The sequence below is a fragment of the Choloepus didactylus genome, chromosome 6 (assembly GCF_015220235.1).
Source record: "Choloepus didactylus isolate mChoDid1 chromosome 6, mChoDid1.pri, whole genome shotgun sequence".
NCBI lineage: Eukaryota > Metazoa > Chordata > Mammalia > Pilosa > Megalonychidae > Choloepus > Choloepus didactylus.
In genome coordinates, this window is record NC_051312.1 from 14897278 (window position 1) to 14914184 (window position 16907).

Below are 16907 nucleotides of genomic sequence, written 5' to 3' on the forward strand. Positions count from 1 at the left end.
AATTTGTTTCTACCATATTGGCTGTTGCGGTTGTTCTTATCAAAGCTTAGAAAATATTGATTTGAAGATAAAGAACATTGTAAAAGCCATGCAAAATTGCTAATTAGATTGTCAGTATTTTGGAGGTGATATGACTGAAACCCTGCTCTTTTTGTTTGTTTGTTTGTTTTGTTTTGTTTTTTTGTTTTTTTAATCACATTTTTTTTTATTGTGATTGTTCACATACCATACAATTATCCAAAGATCCAAACTGTACAATCAGTTGCCCCTGGTACCATCATACAGCTGTGCATCCATCACCACAATTAATTTTTTTTTCAATTTTTAGAACATTTTCATTACTCCTGAAAAGAAATAAAGACAAAAAGAGAGGAAACTCAAATCCTCCCATACCCCTAACCACCCCCCTCCATTGTTGTATCATAGTATTGGCATAGTACATTTGTTACTGTTGATAAAAGAATGTTAAAGTACTGCTAACTGTATTATATAGTTTGCAATAGGTATATATTTTTCCCTATATGCCCCTCTATTATTAACTTCTAGTTGTAGGGTCATACATTTGTTCTGGTTCCTGAAAGAGATTTCTAGCATTTGTACAGTTAATCATGGACATTGCCCACCACAAGGTTCACTGTTTTTCACATTCCCATCTTTTAACCTCCAGATTTCCTTCTGGTGATATATATGACTCTGAGCTTCCCCTTTCCACCACATTCACACACCATTCAGCACTGTTAGTTATTCTCCCAACGTGCTACCATCACCTCTGTTCATTTCCAAACATTTGAATTCACCCTAGTTGAGCATTCTGCTCGTAATGAGCAACAGCTTCCCATTCTTTAGCCTCATTCTATATCCTGGTAACTTATAATTTCATGTCTATGAGTTTACCTATTATAATTATGAACCCCTACTCTTAAGTGGACAGAAGTGTGCAAATTTTGCAACCCAGTCTGGACCACTCAGCCAGCTGCAGACTATGTATCTGAGGATGTAAGCTCCACAAAGGCAGGACTTTTTGTCTATTTTGTTCACTGCTATATCCCCAGCACTTAGAACAGTACCAAGCAGATGATAGATGCCAATGAATATTTGTTGAATTTGTTAAATGAATGTAGCCTGGAGCTTATCTGCTTGCAAGCCTTAGACACTCACATTCAGAGGTTGTTCCCTGCCCTGCTTCTTACTCAAACTGCTGAGTCATTTTTCCCAACAACCAATACCCCCAAAGCAGTATCTGTTCTCATAGCTTGGAGTTTTTACTTCACATTCATCTTTCAGTGAATTATAGACTGTATTCTCTTCTTAACACTTTTTAAAAATTATATCCCTTAAACTTGTCACCTTTACTGTTGAATCCAATGGTCTCTACTCAGTTCTCATTCTTTAGGATTTGAGAACAATACTACTCTGCTGTCTCCTTACCCTTTGAGACACTTGCCTTTCCTTAGCTTTGAAGATAGAACACTCTCAAGCCCCTCTCCTTTCTTAGATGTCCTTGATTTCACTGTCACTAGTTTCACTTCCTATGGCAGCTAAATGTGGGTATTTGTTACAAAGTGACACCTTCCCTGAGAACTCTCATCCATTCCCCAGAACTCGATCTATCACTTTTAGGTGAGTAATTCACGTAATTCCATTCTCAAGTATTTGCAAACATTTCATGACGAATCTCCCATCTTCAGTGTGAAACTACAGAACTGGTTCAATCTGAGCTCAATTTCCATGCTTGCCCTCTGCTTGCTTGCCATCTCTCCCCATTAGCATCATCACCAGGCTGACCCTGTCTCCAGGATCCCCTATCATCCAAATTCTAGAGCTGAGAAATGTCTTTGATTTCTTCCTCTTTTTTGCTCTCTACATCTAATCAAGCCCTTCTCATAGTTCTGGTTTGCTCTTATTGTCTCCCTTATTTTCTAAACTATTAATTGGAATTTGTTACTTCCCTGCTCTTAGACTTCCAAAGATTACCTCCTGCTTTCTGATTGAAGTCCAGACACTGTGGGCATTTCACAACATTACATGATGTGGTCCTAGTCTTTTCTTACTGTCTTCAGAATTTTTTTTAATGGATTTTTTTTATTATGAACTTTAACATATATAGATAACAGTGATAACTTTCAAAGTATGATTTAACAAGTAGTTAGAAAGCAAACTTCAAAGAATATCATGGGTCACAGTTCCACAACTTCAGCTATTTCCATTATTGTAAAATATAACATACACACAGAAAGGTGTTAACCTTTGATGTACAGCTGAACAAGCAGTTACATAGGTAATTTAAAAAATTGTTATGGGTTACAATTCCACAGTTTCAGTTCATTCCTTATTACAAAATATAGGGTATATACAGAGAGGTGAAGACTTTCAAAACACAATTTTTTTGAGTAGCTATAAAGCAAATTTCAAATAATCCTATAGGTAACATTTCCACCATGTCATTTACCTCCTTCCAGCTGTCCCAACACCCCAGCATCTAAAAAAATAAATACATTTATATAAATTTTCAGTATTCATAGACCTTTGTTAAATCTTGTTTGTTACCGTTACCACCCCTTCCTCTCACTTAATCTCTTTCTCCTTCTTCAGGGGTGTCTAGGCAGTGAGCACCTTAACTTGTTCTATTGAAAGGGGGGTGTCAATAGTATGGGGAAGAAGGGTGTATCTGATTGTTGTTCTTAAAGAGGCTGTTGACTCTGGGTTTTAGGATTTGTCTGGCATAGGGACACTCTGGTGGATTTAAGTTTCTGAGAGATAAAACTTAGCAGTTGAATCTTTTATAGGATCTCAGGTAGGGAATTAGGTATTTGGGACTACTGTTGGTAAGGGCATGGCATATGTACTGTGGCCATTTGGGATGTCTAGCTGGAGCTTATGTAAGAAAACCTCCAAGATAGCCTCTCAACTCTATTTAGGATCTTTCAGCCATGGTAAACTTAGCTTGTTACCTTTCTTTTTCTCCCTTTTGGTCAAGTAGGCATTTTCAGTCCCTCTCTGCTAGGGCTAGGCTCATTTCTGGGAGTCATGTCCCATGTTGCCAGGGAGAGTCATTCCCCTGGGAGTCATGTCCCTTTTGCGGGGGAGGTTAATGAATTTATTGCTGAGTTGGGCTCAGAGAGAGCAAGGCCACATCTGAGCAACAAAAGAGGTTCCCTGGAGGTGCCTCTTAGGCATAATTATAGGAGAGCTCAGCCTCCCATTTATAGCCCTAAGTTTCACAAGAGTAAGCCTCAAGATTAGGGCCTGATTTATTAAGTAGTGGGTTCCTGATTTCACTTAATATATATTCTATCCTAAGATAAATGGTCAGTTTCTTACATTATCTTCACTTAGTTGTACAATCATTGTCACTCTCAATTTTAAACAATTATCATAACATAAAGCATTCCAGAGCTCTTATCAGCTGCTAATTATTCATCTTTAGTATTTGTGTAGTGTTGCTAAGATATCTCTATTAAATATAGTCTATAATATATAATATAATATGTAATGGGTAGTTTTTCCATATACCACTCTGTTGCTGATTCTCTGCACCAGTGTCATACCTTATATCAGGCTAACACTAATTTAGGTTTTTGGTGCCTCTCTGTGGGTTACATACCTTTAAACAACCATTTACAAACATGTTCGCCTTCAGTGCATCACTGATACTTATATTCCCACTAATGACCCATAGTCAAACCTGACCATTCCCATACCATTAAGTTCACCCTCATTATCTTATCTGTATGTATTAGATTATTGTTCCCCCTTCACTAGGTTCTGACTATCTCTAGGTCCCCTATATTCTATATTATATGACACTTATTTTGCATTTTTCACAGAGTTCACATTAGTGGTAACATACAACATCTTTCCTTTTGTGTCTGGCTTATTTCACTCAGCATTATGCCTTCAAGGTTCATCCGTGTTGTCATAAGTTTCATGACCTCATTCCTTCTTACTGCCGTGTAGTAGTCCATCATATGTGTATATCACATTTTGTTTATCCACTCATCTGTTGAAGGACATTTGGATTGTTTCCATCTCTTGGCAATTGTGAACAATGCTGCTGTGAACACCAGTGTGCAAACATCTGTTCATGTCACTGCTTTCAGATCTTCTGAGTATATACCGAGAAGTGAAATTTCTGGATCATAGGGTAACTTGAAATCTAGTTTTCTGAGGAACTGCCAAACATTTTTCCACAATGGCTATACCATTATACAGTCCACCAGCAATGAATAAGAGTTCCAATTTCTCCACATCCTCTCCAGCATTTGTAGTTTCCTGTTTGTTTAATGGCAGCCATTCTTACTGGTGTGAGATGGTATCTCATTGTGGTCTTGATTTGCATTTCCCTAATTGCTAGTGAGGATGAACATTTTTTCATGTGTTTTTTAGTGATTTGTATTTCCTCTTCAGAGGGATGTCTTTTCATATCTTTTACCTATTTTATAATTGGACTGTTTGTACTATTGTTGTTGAGTTGTAGAATTTCTTTATATATGCAAGATATCAGTCTCTTATAAGATACATGGTTTCCAAACACTTTTTTCCATTGCATTGGCTGCCTCTTCACCTTTTTGACAAATTCCTTTGAGGTACAGAAGCATTTGATTTTGAGGCATTTTCATTTATCTGTTTTTCCTTTCATTGTTTGTGATTTGGATGTAAGGTCTAAGAAGTTACCTCCTAATATTAGGTCTTTCAGATCTTTCCCTACATTATCTTCTAGGAGTTTTATGGCACTGTCTCTTATATTGAGGCCTTTAATCCACTTTGAGTTAATTTTAATATAGGGTGTGAGGTAGGGGTCCTCTTTCATTCTTTTGGATATGGATTTCCAGTTGTCCCAGCCCCATTTGTTGAAGAGACTGTTCTGTCCCAGTTCAGTGGATTTGGGGGTCTTATCAAAAATCAGTTGATCATAGATCTGGGGGTCTATTTACAAAATCTCAATTTGATTCCATTGATTAATATGTCTGTCTTTGTGCCAATACCATGCTGTTTTAACTACTGTGGCTTTATAGTAAGCTTCAAAGTCAGGAAGTGTAAGTCCTCCCACTTCATTTTTCTTTTTCAGCAATTCAAGGCCTCTTTCCCTTCCAAATAAATTTGATAACTACCTTTTCCAAGTATGCAAAGTAGCTTGTTGGAATTTTGATTGGAATTGCATTGAATCTATAGATCAGTTTAGGTAGGATTGACATCTTAATGACATTTAGCCTTCCTATGCATGAGCAGGGAATATCTTTCCATCTCTTTAGGTCCCTTTTTCTTTCTTTTAGTAATGTCATGTAATTTTCTGTGTAGAGATCTTTTATATCCTTGGTTAAGTTTATTCCTAGGTACCTGATGTTTTTAGTTGCTATTGTGAATTCATTTTTGTTCTTGATTGTCTCTTCAGTTAGGTCATTTCTAGTGCATAAGAACATTACTGACTTATGTGCATTAATCTTGAATCCCACCACTTTGCTGAATTTGTTTATTAGCTCAAATAGCTGTGAAGTTGATTTCTCAGGATTTTCCAAATATAAGATCACATCATCCACAAATAATGACAGTTTTACTTCTTCCTTTCCAATTTGGATGCCTTTTATTTCTTTGTCTTGCCAGATTGCTCTTGCTAGAACTTCTAGCACAATGTTGAATAATAGTGGTGACAGGGGCATCCTTGTTTCGTTCCTGATCATAGAGGGAAGGCTTTCAGTCTCTTATAATTGAATACTATCCTGGCTGTGGGTTTTTCTTACATGCCCTTTATCATATGGAGGAAATTTTCTTCAATTTCTTTTTGAAGTGCTTTTTTTTTTTTTTTTTTTAAATCAGAAAGGAATGCTGAATTTTGTTGAATGCTTTTTTGGCATCTATTGAGATGATCATTTGGTTTTTTCCTTTTGATTTGTTAATGTGTTGCATTACATTGATTGATTTTCTAATGTTGAACCATCCTTGCATGCCTGGGAGGAACCCCACTTGGTCATGGTGTATGATTTTTTTAATGTGTTCTTGGATTCAATTTGCAAGTATTCTGTTGATAATTTTTGCATCTATATTCATTAAGGAAATTGGCCGGTAGTTTTCCTCTCTTGTAGCAGCTTTATCTGGTTTTGGTGTTAGAGTGATGTGTTCCATATTCTTCAATTTTTTGAAAGAGTTTGAGTAGGAATGGTGTCAGTTCTTTTTGGAAAATTTGATAAGATTGCCCTGTAAAGCCATCTGGCCCTGGGCTTTTATTTGTAGGAAGCTTTTTTATGACCGATTGGATCTCTTTACTTGTGATTGGTTTGTTGAGGTCTTCTGTTTCTTCTCTGGTTGTTCACATGTTTTCAGGAAATTATCCATTTCCTCTAAATTGTCTAGTTTGTTGGCCTGTGGTTGTTCACAGTATCCTGTTATGATTTTTTAAATTTCTTCAGGATCTGCAGTAATGTTCCCCCTCTCATTAATTACTTTGTTTATTTAGTTCTTCTCTCTTTTTGACTGTCAGTCTAACTAAGGGTCTGTAAATCTTATTGTTCTTCTCAAAGAACCAACTTTTGGTTTTATTTATTCTCTCTCTCTCTCTTTTTTTGTTCTCCACATCTTTTATTTCTGCTTTAATCCTTGTTATTTCTTTTCTTCTACTTGCTTTAGGAGTATTTTGCTGATCATTCTCTAGCTTCTTCAGTTATTCCATTAGTTCTTTTATTTTAGCCCTTTCTTACTTTTTAATGTGTGCATTTAGAGCTATAAGTTTCCCCCTCAACACTGCCTTCACTGCATCCCATATATTTTGATATGTTCTGTTCTTGTTTTCATTTGTCTCTAGATATTTAGCAATTTCTCTTGAAATTTCTTCTTTGTTCCACTGATTATGTAGGAGTGTGTTGTTTAACCTCTAGATATTTTTGAATGTTCTAGATTTTTGATGGTTATTGACTTCTAGTTGCATTCCATTATGGTCAGAGAATGTGCTTTGAATAATTGCAGTCTTTTTAAATTTATTGAGTCTTGTTTTATGCCCCAACATGTGATCTATCCTGGAGAAAGCCCCATGAGCACTAGAGAAGAATGTATAATTTGGAATGTGTATCCTGGTAATATGTCTGTTAAGTCTAATTCATTTATCACATTGTTTAGGTTCTCAGTTTCCTTATTGGTCCTCTGTCTAGTTGTTCTATCTATAGGAGAGAGTGGTGTATTGAAGTATCCTGTGATTATTTTGGAAACCTCTATTGCTTCCTTCAGATTTACCAATGTTTGCCTCATGAACTTTGGAACACCTTGATTGGGTGCATGAATCATAAATTTATGATTGCTATTTCCTCTTGGTGAATTGTCCCTTTTATTAGTATATAGTGTCCTTCTTTGTCTCTTATGACATCTTTGCATTTAAAATCTATTTTATCTGAAATTAGTATTGTTATCCCTGCTTTCTTTTGGCTGTAGCTTGTGTGGAATATTTTTTTCCATCCTTTCACTTTCAATCTCTTTGTGTTGCTGGGTCTGGGATGAATCTCTTTAAGCAGCATATTGATGGTTCATATTTTTAATCTATTCTGCCAATCTATATCTTTTAATTGGGGAGTCTAATCCATTCATGTTCAGTGTTATTACTGTGAAGGCAGTTCTTGAATCAGCCATCATATCCATTGGTTTTTAGTTGTCAGATTTATTTTTTCCCTCTCTCTCTTTCTTTCCTTTAAGTTACTGTTACTACTACTCTTCAGTTCTGTGCCCTTTTTCAGGCTTCTCTGTTCTGTATTTTTTTTCTTGGCCAGTAGAGCTCCCTGTAGTATTTTTTTGTATGGCAGGTCTCTTGTTAACAAGGTCTGTCAGCATTTGTTTGTGAAAATTTTAAGCTCTCCCTCAGTTTTGAAGGAGAGCTTTGCTGGATAAAGAATACTTGGATGGGAAATTTCCTTTTTCAGAATTTTAAATATGTCATACCATTGCCTTCTCACCTCCAAGGTGTCCGCTGAGTAGTCACTACTTAGTCTTATGTTGTTTCCCTTGTATGTGGTGAATTGCTTCTTTCTTGCTGCTTTCAGAACTTTCTCCTCTTCAGCATTTGAAAACCTGATCAAAACATACCTTGGAATGTGTCTATTTGTATTTATTCTAGTTGGAGTTCATTGGGCATCTTTGATTTGCATATTTATGTTGTTTAGAAGTTTTGAGAAGTTTTCCCCAACAGTGTCTTTGAATACTCATCCTAACCCTTTACTCTTCTCTTCACCTATGGAACACCAGTGGTTTTATATTTGTGTGCTTCATGTTATCCATCATTTCCCTGTGATCTATTTCAAAGTTTTTGATTTTTTTTACCATTCATTCTTTTGTGCTTTCACCTTTCATTGTTCCATCCTTGAGCTTGCTAATTCTTTCCTCTGCCTCATCAAATCTGCTGTTATGTGTCTCAAGAAAATTTTTAATTTGATCGATGCTATCTTTTATTTCCATAATCTCCTCTATTTTTTAAATTTACTCTTTCAAATTCTTCTTTATGCTCTGCTAGGGTGTTCTTGATGTCCTCTATATCCTTAGTCATAACATTGGTGTTTATATATACTTCTTTGATTAATTAATCCAAGTTCTGTGTCTTTTTAATTTGGATGTTTGGGTTGTCCATATCTTCTGGTTTCTTCATAAGCTTTATAATTTTCTGTTAATTTTGGCTTCTTGGCATTTGCTTATCTTGATAGGGTTCTTTTAGGATATGCAGGCTTATTTAAATAATTACCTGTAATTTGACAGAGCTACAGCTTGATGGTTGTACTTTCCCTGTTCTACCAGAAGATGGTGCTCTTGATCCACCTCTTACCCTCAATTCAGGTCTCCCCCAACTTCATCTATGCACTGAGTGGGAGTCCAAATCATGTGGAAATTCAATCAGTGCACTAATTTTCTGTGTGCACTGGGTACTGTCAGCCCTGTGGGTGAGGAGCATGCCCTGTGCATGTGGCAGGGAGTCCACTCCAGGACACAGTCATCCTGGCCATTGTACTCTGAGGCTACAGAGCTGCATGTCTCACTTTCCAACTCAAATGCCCCACAGTTCCTGTCTGCCATGCACCTGTGAGCTGTGAGTCCCTGGGATTGGGGGAGGGCTCCTGGCACTTCCATGCAGTGCTGTTGCCTCTACACTGTGCACACCCTGGGCTTTGTGGAGGAACAGTGGATGCTGTCACAAGCCCATCTAATCCTGAATTTCCTCAAGGGAGCTCTCAACTGCGGGTCTATGAAGGGTTATCTCCCCCTGCCTTCGTTCTTATTACACCCTGATTTAACCATAAGCCATCCAGCCCATTCTATTATTGCCCCTTGAACACAACTAGAGGGTGTGTTTTTTCCTCTTCATCGGTATTGTTCCCCCTACCTGGAATATTCTTCCCTCCTTTTCTTACTCTATACTTTCCACCTATCCCTGAAAATTCAACTCAAATGCATCCTATTCCTTGATGTTTTCTTGTGATGACCCCAGATTGCATTGAATTCACTCCTGTCCTGTCATTTAATTGAGCAATTATTTTTTGCAAGGTGCTAGAACATTTTACTATTATTTGGTCCTTTCTGGCTATCTTATATCACTGGTTACCTTTTTAAAATTATTTTTTATTGAGATATAATACATGCACCATAAAATTCTCTCCTTTAAGTTTTTTTTTTCCATATAGTCACAAGGTTGTGTAACCATCATGTACCAGTTTGAATGTATTATGTCCCCCAAAATGCCATTATCTTTGATGCAATCTTGTGCGGGCAGTTATATTATGTGTTGATTAGATTTTGGAATCTTTTGGGTATTTCCATGGAGATGTGATTCAATCAACTGTGGACAAGACATTTGGTTGGATAATTTCCATGGAGGTGTTGCCCCACCCATTCAGAGTGGGTCTGAATTAAATTGCTGGAGCACTATTGTGCCAGTTTGAATGTATTATGTCCCCCAAAATGCCATTATCTTTGATGTAATTTTGTGTGGGCAGACATATCAGTGTTGATTAGATTGTAATTCTTTGAATGTTTCTGTGGAGATGTGCCCCACCCAACTGTGGGTGATGAATCTGATTGGATAATTTCCATGGTGGTGTGGCTCCACCCATTAAGCATGGGTCGAAATTAAATTACTGGAGTCATATAAATGAGCTGACAAACAGAAGGAACTGGGTGCAGCTGAGATTGACATTTTGAAGAGAAGCTACAACCAAGAGGGGCACTTTGAAGAATGCACTGGAACTGAGAGAGGAGCTTCAGCTTACAGAGACATTTTAGAGATGACCTTTGAAAGCAGACTTTTGCTCCGGAGAAGCTAAGAGAGGACAAATGCCCCCAAAGCAACTAAGTGACACTTTTGAGGAGCTGAATCCTAGAGAGGAATGTCCTGGGAGAAAGTCATTTTGAAAGCAGAACTCCAGAGCAGACGCCAGCCATGTGCCTTCCCAGCTAACAGAGGTTTTCCAGACACCATTGGCCATCCTCCAGTGAAGGTACCCGATTGCTGATGCCTTACCTTGGACACTTTAGGGCCTTAAGACTGTTACTGTGTAACCAAATAAACCCCCTTTTATAAAAGCCAATCCATGTCTGGTGTTTTGCATTCTGGCAGCATTAGCAAACTGGAACAACTGTATAAGCTCAGGCAGAAGGAGCAAGCTTGCTACAGCCAAGAGGGACACTTTGAAGAATGCACTGGAACTGAAAGAGGAGCTTCAGCTTACAGAGACATTTTGGAAATGCCTTTGAAAGCAGACTTTGGCTCCGGAGAAACTAAGAGAGGACAAATGCCCCCAAAGCAACTAAGAGTGACACTTTTGAGGAGCTGAAGCCTAGAGAGGAATGTCCTAGGAGAAAGTCATTTTGAAAGCAGAACTCTGGACCAGATGCCAGCCACGTACCTTCCCAACTAACAGAGGTTTTCCAGATGCCGTTGAGGATCCTCCAGTGAAGGTACCCAATTGTTGATGCCTTGCCTTGGACACTTTATGGCCTTAAGACTGTTACTGTGTAACCAAATAAACCCTCTTTATAAAAGCCAATCCATTTCTGTATTTTGCATAACAGCAGCATTAGCAAACCGGAACAGTTGCCTAGTGGTTATTTTTTAATCTAAATTTTTTAAAAGCAGTTTTATTGAGATATATCCACATACCATACAGTCCATCCAAATTCTACAATCAGTGACTTTTAGTATAATCACAGAGTTTTACATTCATCACCACAATCAATTTTAGAACATTTTTATTACTCCAAAAAGAAAAACCCCATTCTCCTTAGCAACCACCTCTCAATCCCTCTGTCCTTCCCTAGCCATAGATAATCATTAATCAAATTCTGTCTTTATATATTTATATTTTATACAAACAGAATCATACAATGTGTTGTACTTTGTGTCTGGTTTCTTTCACTTAACATAATGTTTTTTAAAAAATTTTTTTAATTGGAGAAGTTGTAGGCTTACAGAAAAGTTATGTAAAAAATCCAATGTTCCCATATTCCCCCTATTTTTGACACTTTGCATTGGTGTGGTACCTTTTTTTACAAATGGTGAAAGAATATTAAAATTTTACTGTTAACCATAGTCCATAGTTTACATTAGGTGTATTGTTTCCTAAATACCACCTTATTATTAACACCTTGTAATATTGATGTACATTTGTTATAATTAATGAAAGAACATTCTTATATTTTTACTTTTAACCACAGTCATCATCCACAATAGGGTTTGCTGTGTTATACAGTCCCATGTTTTATCTTCTAGTAACATACACGAACCAAAACTTCCCCATTCAACCACATTCGCAAACAATTCAGTGTTGTTAATTACACTCACAATAACATGCTATCATCACCACTATCCATTTCCAAACATTTACAATCAACCTAAATAGAAATTTTGCACAAATTAGGAATCAGCTCCCCAATCTTTACCTCATTCTATCTCCTGGCAGCCTATATTTTAGGTTCTAACTCTATGAGTTTGCTTATTTTATTTAGTTTGTATCAGTGAGGTCATAAACAATTTGTCATTTTTTTGTCTGGCTTATTTCATTCAAGATAATGTCCTCAAGGTTCATCCATGTTGTCACATGTAGCAGGACTTCATTCCTTCTTACGGGTGAATAATATTCCATAGTCTGTATATACCACATTTTCTTTATCCATTCATTGGTTGATGGACCCTAGGGTTGCTTCCATCTTTTGGCAATTGTAAATAACAGCATTCTGAACATTGGTGTGCAAATAGCTGAGTCACTACTTTCTGTTCTTCTGGGTATATATCTAGTGGCTGGATTGCTGGATGATATGGCAATTCTATACTTAGCTTCCTGAGAGACCACCAAACTGTCTTCCACAGTGGCTGCACCATTTTACATTCCCACCAGCAGTGAATGGGTCTTCCTTTTTCTCCACATCCTCTCCAACACTTGTAATTTTTTTTAAATAGTCACCATTGTAGTAAGTGTGAAATGATATCTCACTGTGGTTTTGATTTGCATTGCCTTAATAGCTAGTGATGTTGTGTATCTTTCCATCTGATTTTTTAGCCATTTGTATTTTCTCTTGGAAAGATGTCTATTCAAGACTTTTGCCAATTTTTGAATTGGGCTGTTTGTCTTTTTATGGTTGAATTGTAGGATTTCTTTATGTATTCTGGAAACCCTTATTAGGTATGAGATTTCCAAATATTTTCTACCATTTGATAGGTTGCCATTTTATTTTCTTGACAGAAAATTAAATGTCCTTTGAAGCACAAAAGTTTTTAATTTTGAGGAGTTCTCATTTATCTATTTTTTTCTTTCATTGCCTGTGCTTTGGGTGTAAAGTATAAGAAATCACTGCCTACCACAAGATCTTGAAGATGCTTTCCTACATTTTCTTCTAGGAAGTTATGGTCTGTCTCTTATGTTTAAGTGTTGGGTCAATTTTGAGTTAATTTTTGTATAAGGTGTGAGATAGGGGTTCTCTTTTATTCTTTGGATATCCAGTTCTTCCAGCACAATTTGTCAAAGAGACTATTCAGCTCTCCAGTTGAGAGGACTTGGGAGCCTTGTCAAATATCAATTGGCCATAGATGTGAAGGTCTATTTCTGAAATCTCAATTTGATTTCATTGATCAATATACCTATCTTTATGCCAGTACCATGCTGTTTTTGACCACTGTAGCTTTGTAATATACTTTAAAGTAAGGAAATGTGTGTCCTCTAACTTTGTATTCTATATCAAGATGTTTTTGGCTATGTGGGTCTCCTTACCTTTCCAATAAATTTGATAATTGGCTTTTCCATTTCTGCAAAGTAGGCTGTTGGAATTTTGATGGGATTTCTTTGAATCTGTAAAGCAATTTGGGTAGAGTTGACATCATAACGATATTTAGTCTTCCAATCCATGAACACAGAATGTCCTTCCATAATTATTTGATTTTTTTTAATCAATATTTTGTAGTTTTCTGTGTACAAGACCTTTACATTCTTGGTTAAATTTATTCCTAGATATTTGATTCCTTTAGTTGCTATTGTAAATGGAATTTTTTTTCTTGACATCCTCCTCAGATTGCTCTTACAAGTATATAGAAACCCTCCTGATTTTTGCCTGTTGATCTTGTATCCTGCTGCTTTGCTCATCTCATTTATTACCTCTTCTGGTTTTGTTACAGCTTTTTCAGAACTTTCTATAGAAAGGATCATGTCATCCACAAATAGTTAAAGTTTTACTTCTTGCTTTCCAATTTGGATGCCTTTTATTTCTTTTTCTTGCCTAACTGCTCTAGCTGGAACTTCTAGCATTATGGTCAGAGAAGGTGCTTTGTATAATTTCAATGTTTTTAAATTTATCAAGACTTGTTTGGGACCCAACATGTGGTCTATCTTGTAATGATCCATGAGCACTTGAGAAGAATGTATATCCTGCTGTTTTGGGGTGCAATGTGCTGTATATGTCTGTTATGTCCAATTCATTTATCATGTTATTCAAGTTCTCTGTTTCCTGATCAATCCTCTGTCTAGATGTTCTATCTGTTGATGAGAGTGGTGTATTGAAGTCTCCAACTATTATTTTAGAGGCATCCATTTCTCCCTTCAGTTTTGCCAGTGTTTGCTTCATGTATTTTGGGGGCACTATGGTGAGATGCATTGTTACTTTCTTTTGGTGGATTGCACCTTTATTAGTATATAGTGTCCTTCTTTGTCTCTTATAACTGCTTTGCATTTAAAGTCTATTTTGTCTGACATTAGTCTAGCTACTTCAGTTCTTCTGTGATTACTGTTTACATGGAATATCTTTTCCAACCGTTCATTTTCAACCTATTTGTGCTTTGGGTCCTAAGGTGAGTCTCTTGTACACAGCATATAGATGGATCATACCTTTTTATCCATTCTTCCAACCTGTGTCTTTTGATTGGGGAGCTTAATCCATAATATTCAATGTTATTACTGTAAAGGTAGTGCTTATTTCAACAATTCAACCTTTCATTTTTATATGCCATATCTTATTTTAGTGTCTCTTTTACCCTTTTAGTTGTTCTTACTGATACCTTCATTTCTGTACTCTATTCCAAGCCTCTCTGCCCTGTCATTTCCTTTCAGCCTGCATAATTCCCTTTACTATTTCTTGTAGAACATGACTCTTGCTGATGAACTCTCTGTTTCGTTTATCTGTGAGTATTTAAAACTCTCCCTCATTAAAAAATAAATTCAATTCTACTGAGATACATTGACAGACCAGATAGTCATCCAAAGTGTACAATCAATGGCTCACAGCACCATCATATAATTCTGCATTCCTCACCACAACCAGCCTTCATTTTCACCACTCCAAAAAATAATAAAAATAAGAATAAAAATAAAAATAAAAAAGAACACACAAAACATCCCTCATCTCCCCCCAACTACTCATTCATTTTTTTGTGTTTATTTTCTTACTCTACCAACCACATACTAGATAAATCTCCAACTTTTTAAATTGAGATTGTTCACATACCATACAATTATCCAAACATCCAAAGTGTACAGTCATTTGCCCATAGTACCACCATACAGCTGTGTATCCATCACCACAATTCTTTTCCAATTTTTAGAACATTTTCATTACTCCAAAAAAGAAATAAAGACAAAAAAAGGAAACTCAAATCCTCCCATACCCCTAACCATCCCCCTCCATTATTGATTCATATTATTGGTATAGTACATTTGTTACTGTTGATGAAAGAATGTTAAAATACTTAAATGTAGTATACAGTTTGCAATAGGTATATTTTTTTCCTATATGCCTCTCTATTAAAACTTCTAGTTATAGTGTCATACATTTGTTCTAGTTCATGGGAGAGATTTCTAATATTTGTACAGTTGGTCACAGACATTGTCCACCACAAGATTCATTGTTTTATACATTCCCATCTTTTACCCTCCAAATTTCCTTCTGGTGACATATGTGACTCTGAGCTTCCCTTTTCCTCCACATTCACACACCATTAGCACTGTTAATTATTCTCACAACATGCTACCATCACCTCTGTCCATTTCCAAATGTTTAAGTTCACCCTAGTTGAACATACTGCTCATAATAAGCAACCGCTCCCCAATCTTTGGCCTCCTATATCCTGGTAACTTCTATTTCATGTCTATGAGTTTACATATAATAATTAGTTCATATCAGTGAGACCCTGCAATATTTGTCTTTATGTGTATGTCTTGTTTCACTCCATATAGTACCCTCAAGGTTTCTTCATCAACCTATTTTTTTTAAGATGGTTTTGTTCACACACCATACATTCCATCCTAAGTAAACAATTGATGGTTCCCTGTATAGTCATGTATTTATGTATTCACCACCATCGCCACTATCTATATAAGGACATCTCCATTTCTTCCACAAAGAAGGAGGGAGAGTCAAAGAAGATAGAGAGATAAAAGAAAAAGAAAAAGAAAGAGAGAGAAAAAACAAAACATGACAGCTAGAAGCAACAAAAGGAAAGATAGCATTAACTAAAGTAGAATAAAGAGTCAGACAACATCACCAATGCCAAGAGTCCCATACCCTTCCCCTATTCCCCCTCCCCATGCATTTAGCTTTGGTATATGGCCTTTGTTATATTAAAGGAAACATAATACAATGTTTCTGTTAACTATAGTCTCTAGTTTGCACTGATTGTATTTTTCCCCCCATACCTCCCTATTTTTAACACCTGGCAAGTGTTCTCCCTCACGTAAAGACATATTTCACAGTTCTTGAGCACTCTAGGTTTCACTGAGTTATACAGTCCCGGTCTTTATCTTTCTTCTTTCCTTCTGGAGTCCCACATGCTCCTAACCTTCCTCTTTCAACCATATTCATAGTCATCTTTGTTCAGTGTACTTAAATTTCTGGGCTAGTATCTCCCAAAATAGTGTTCCAAACCTCTCACTCCTGTCTTTTTCTTTCTGTCTGTACTGCTCCCTTTAGTGTTTCCTGTTAACAAACTCTGTCATTGTCTGTTTGTCAGAGAATATTTTAAGCTCTCCCTCATATTTGAAGGATAGTTTTGCTGGATATAGGATTCTTGGTTAGTGGTTTTTCTCTTTCACTTCCTTCTTGCCTCCATGGTTTCTGCTGAGAAACCCACACATAGTCTTATCAGGCTTCCTTTGTATGTGATGGATCGCTTTTCTCTTGCTGCATTCTGGTTATTAAGTGTCTTGGCCTAGGCCTATTCAGATCTGTTTTCTTTGGGGTATGCTGCGCTTCTTGGATCTATAGTTTTATGTCTTTCATAAGAGATGGGAAATTTTCATTGATTATTTCCTCTATTATTGCCTCTGCCCCCTTTTGCTTCTCTTCTCTTTCTGGGACACCCATGACATGTACATTCTGTGTTTCATGTTTTCATTCAATTCCTGGAGACATTGCTCATATTTTTCCATTCTTTTCTCTATCTGTTCTTTTGTGTGTAGACTTTCAGGTCT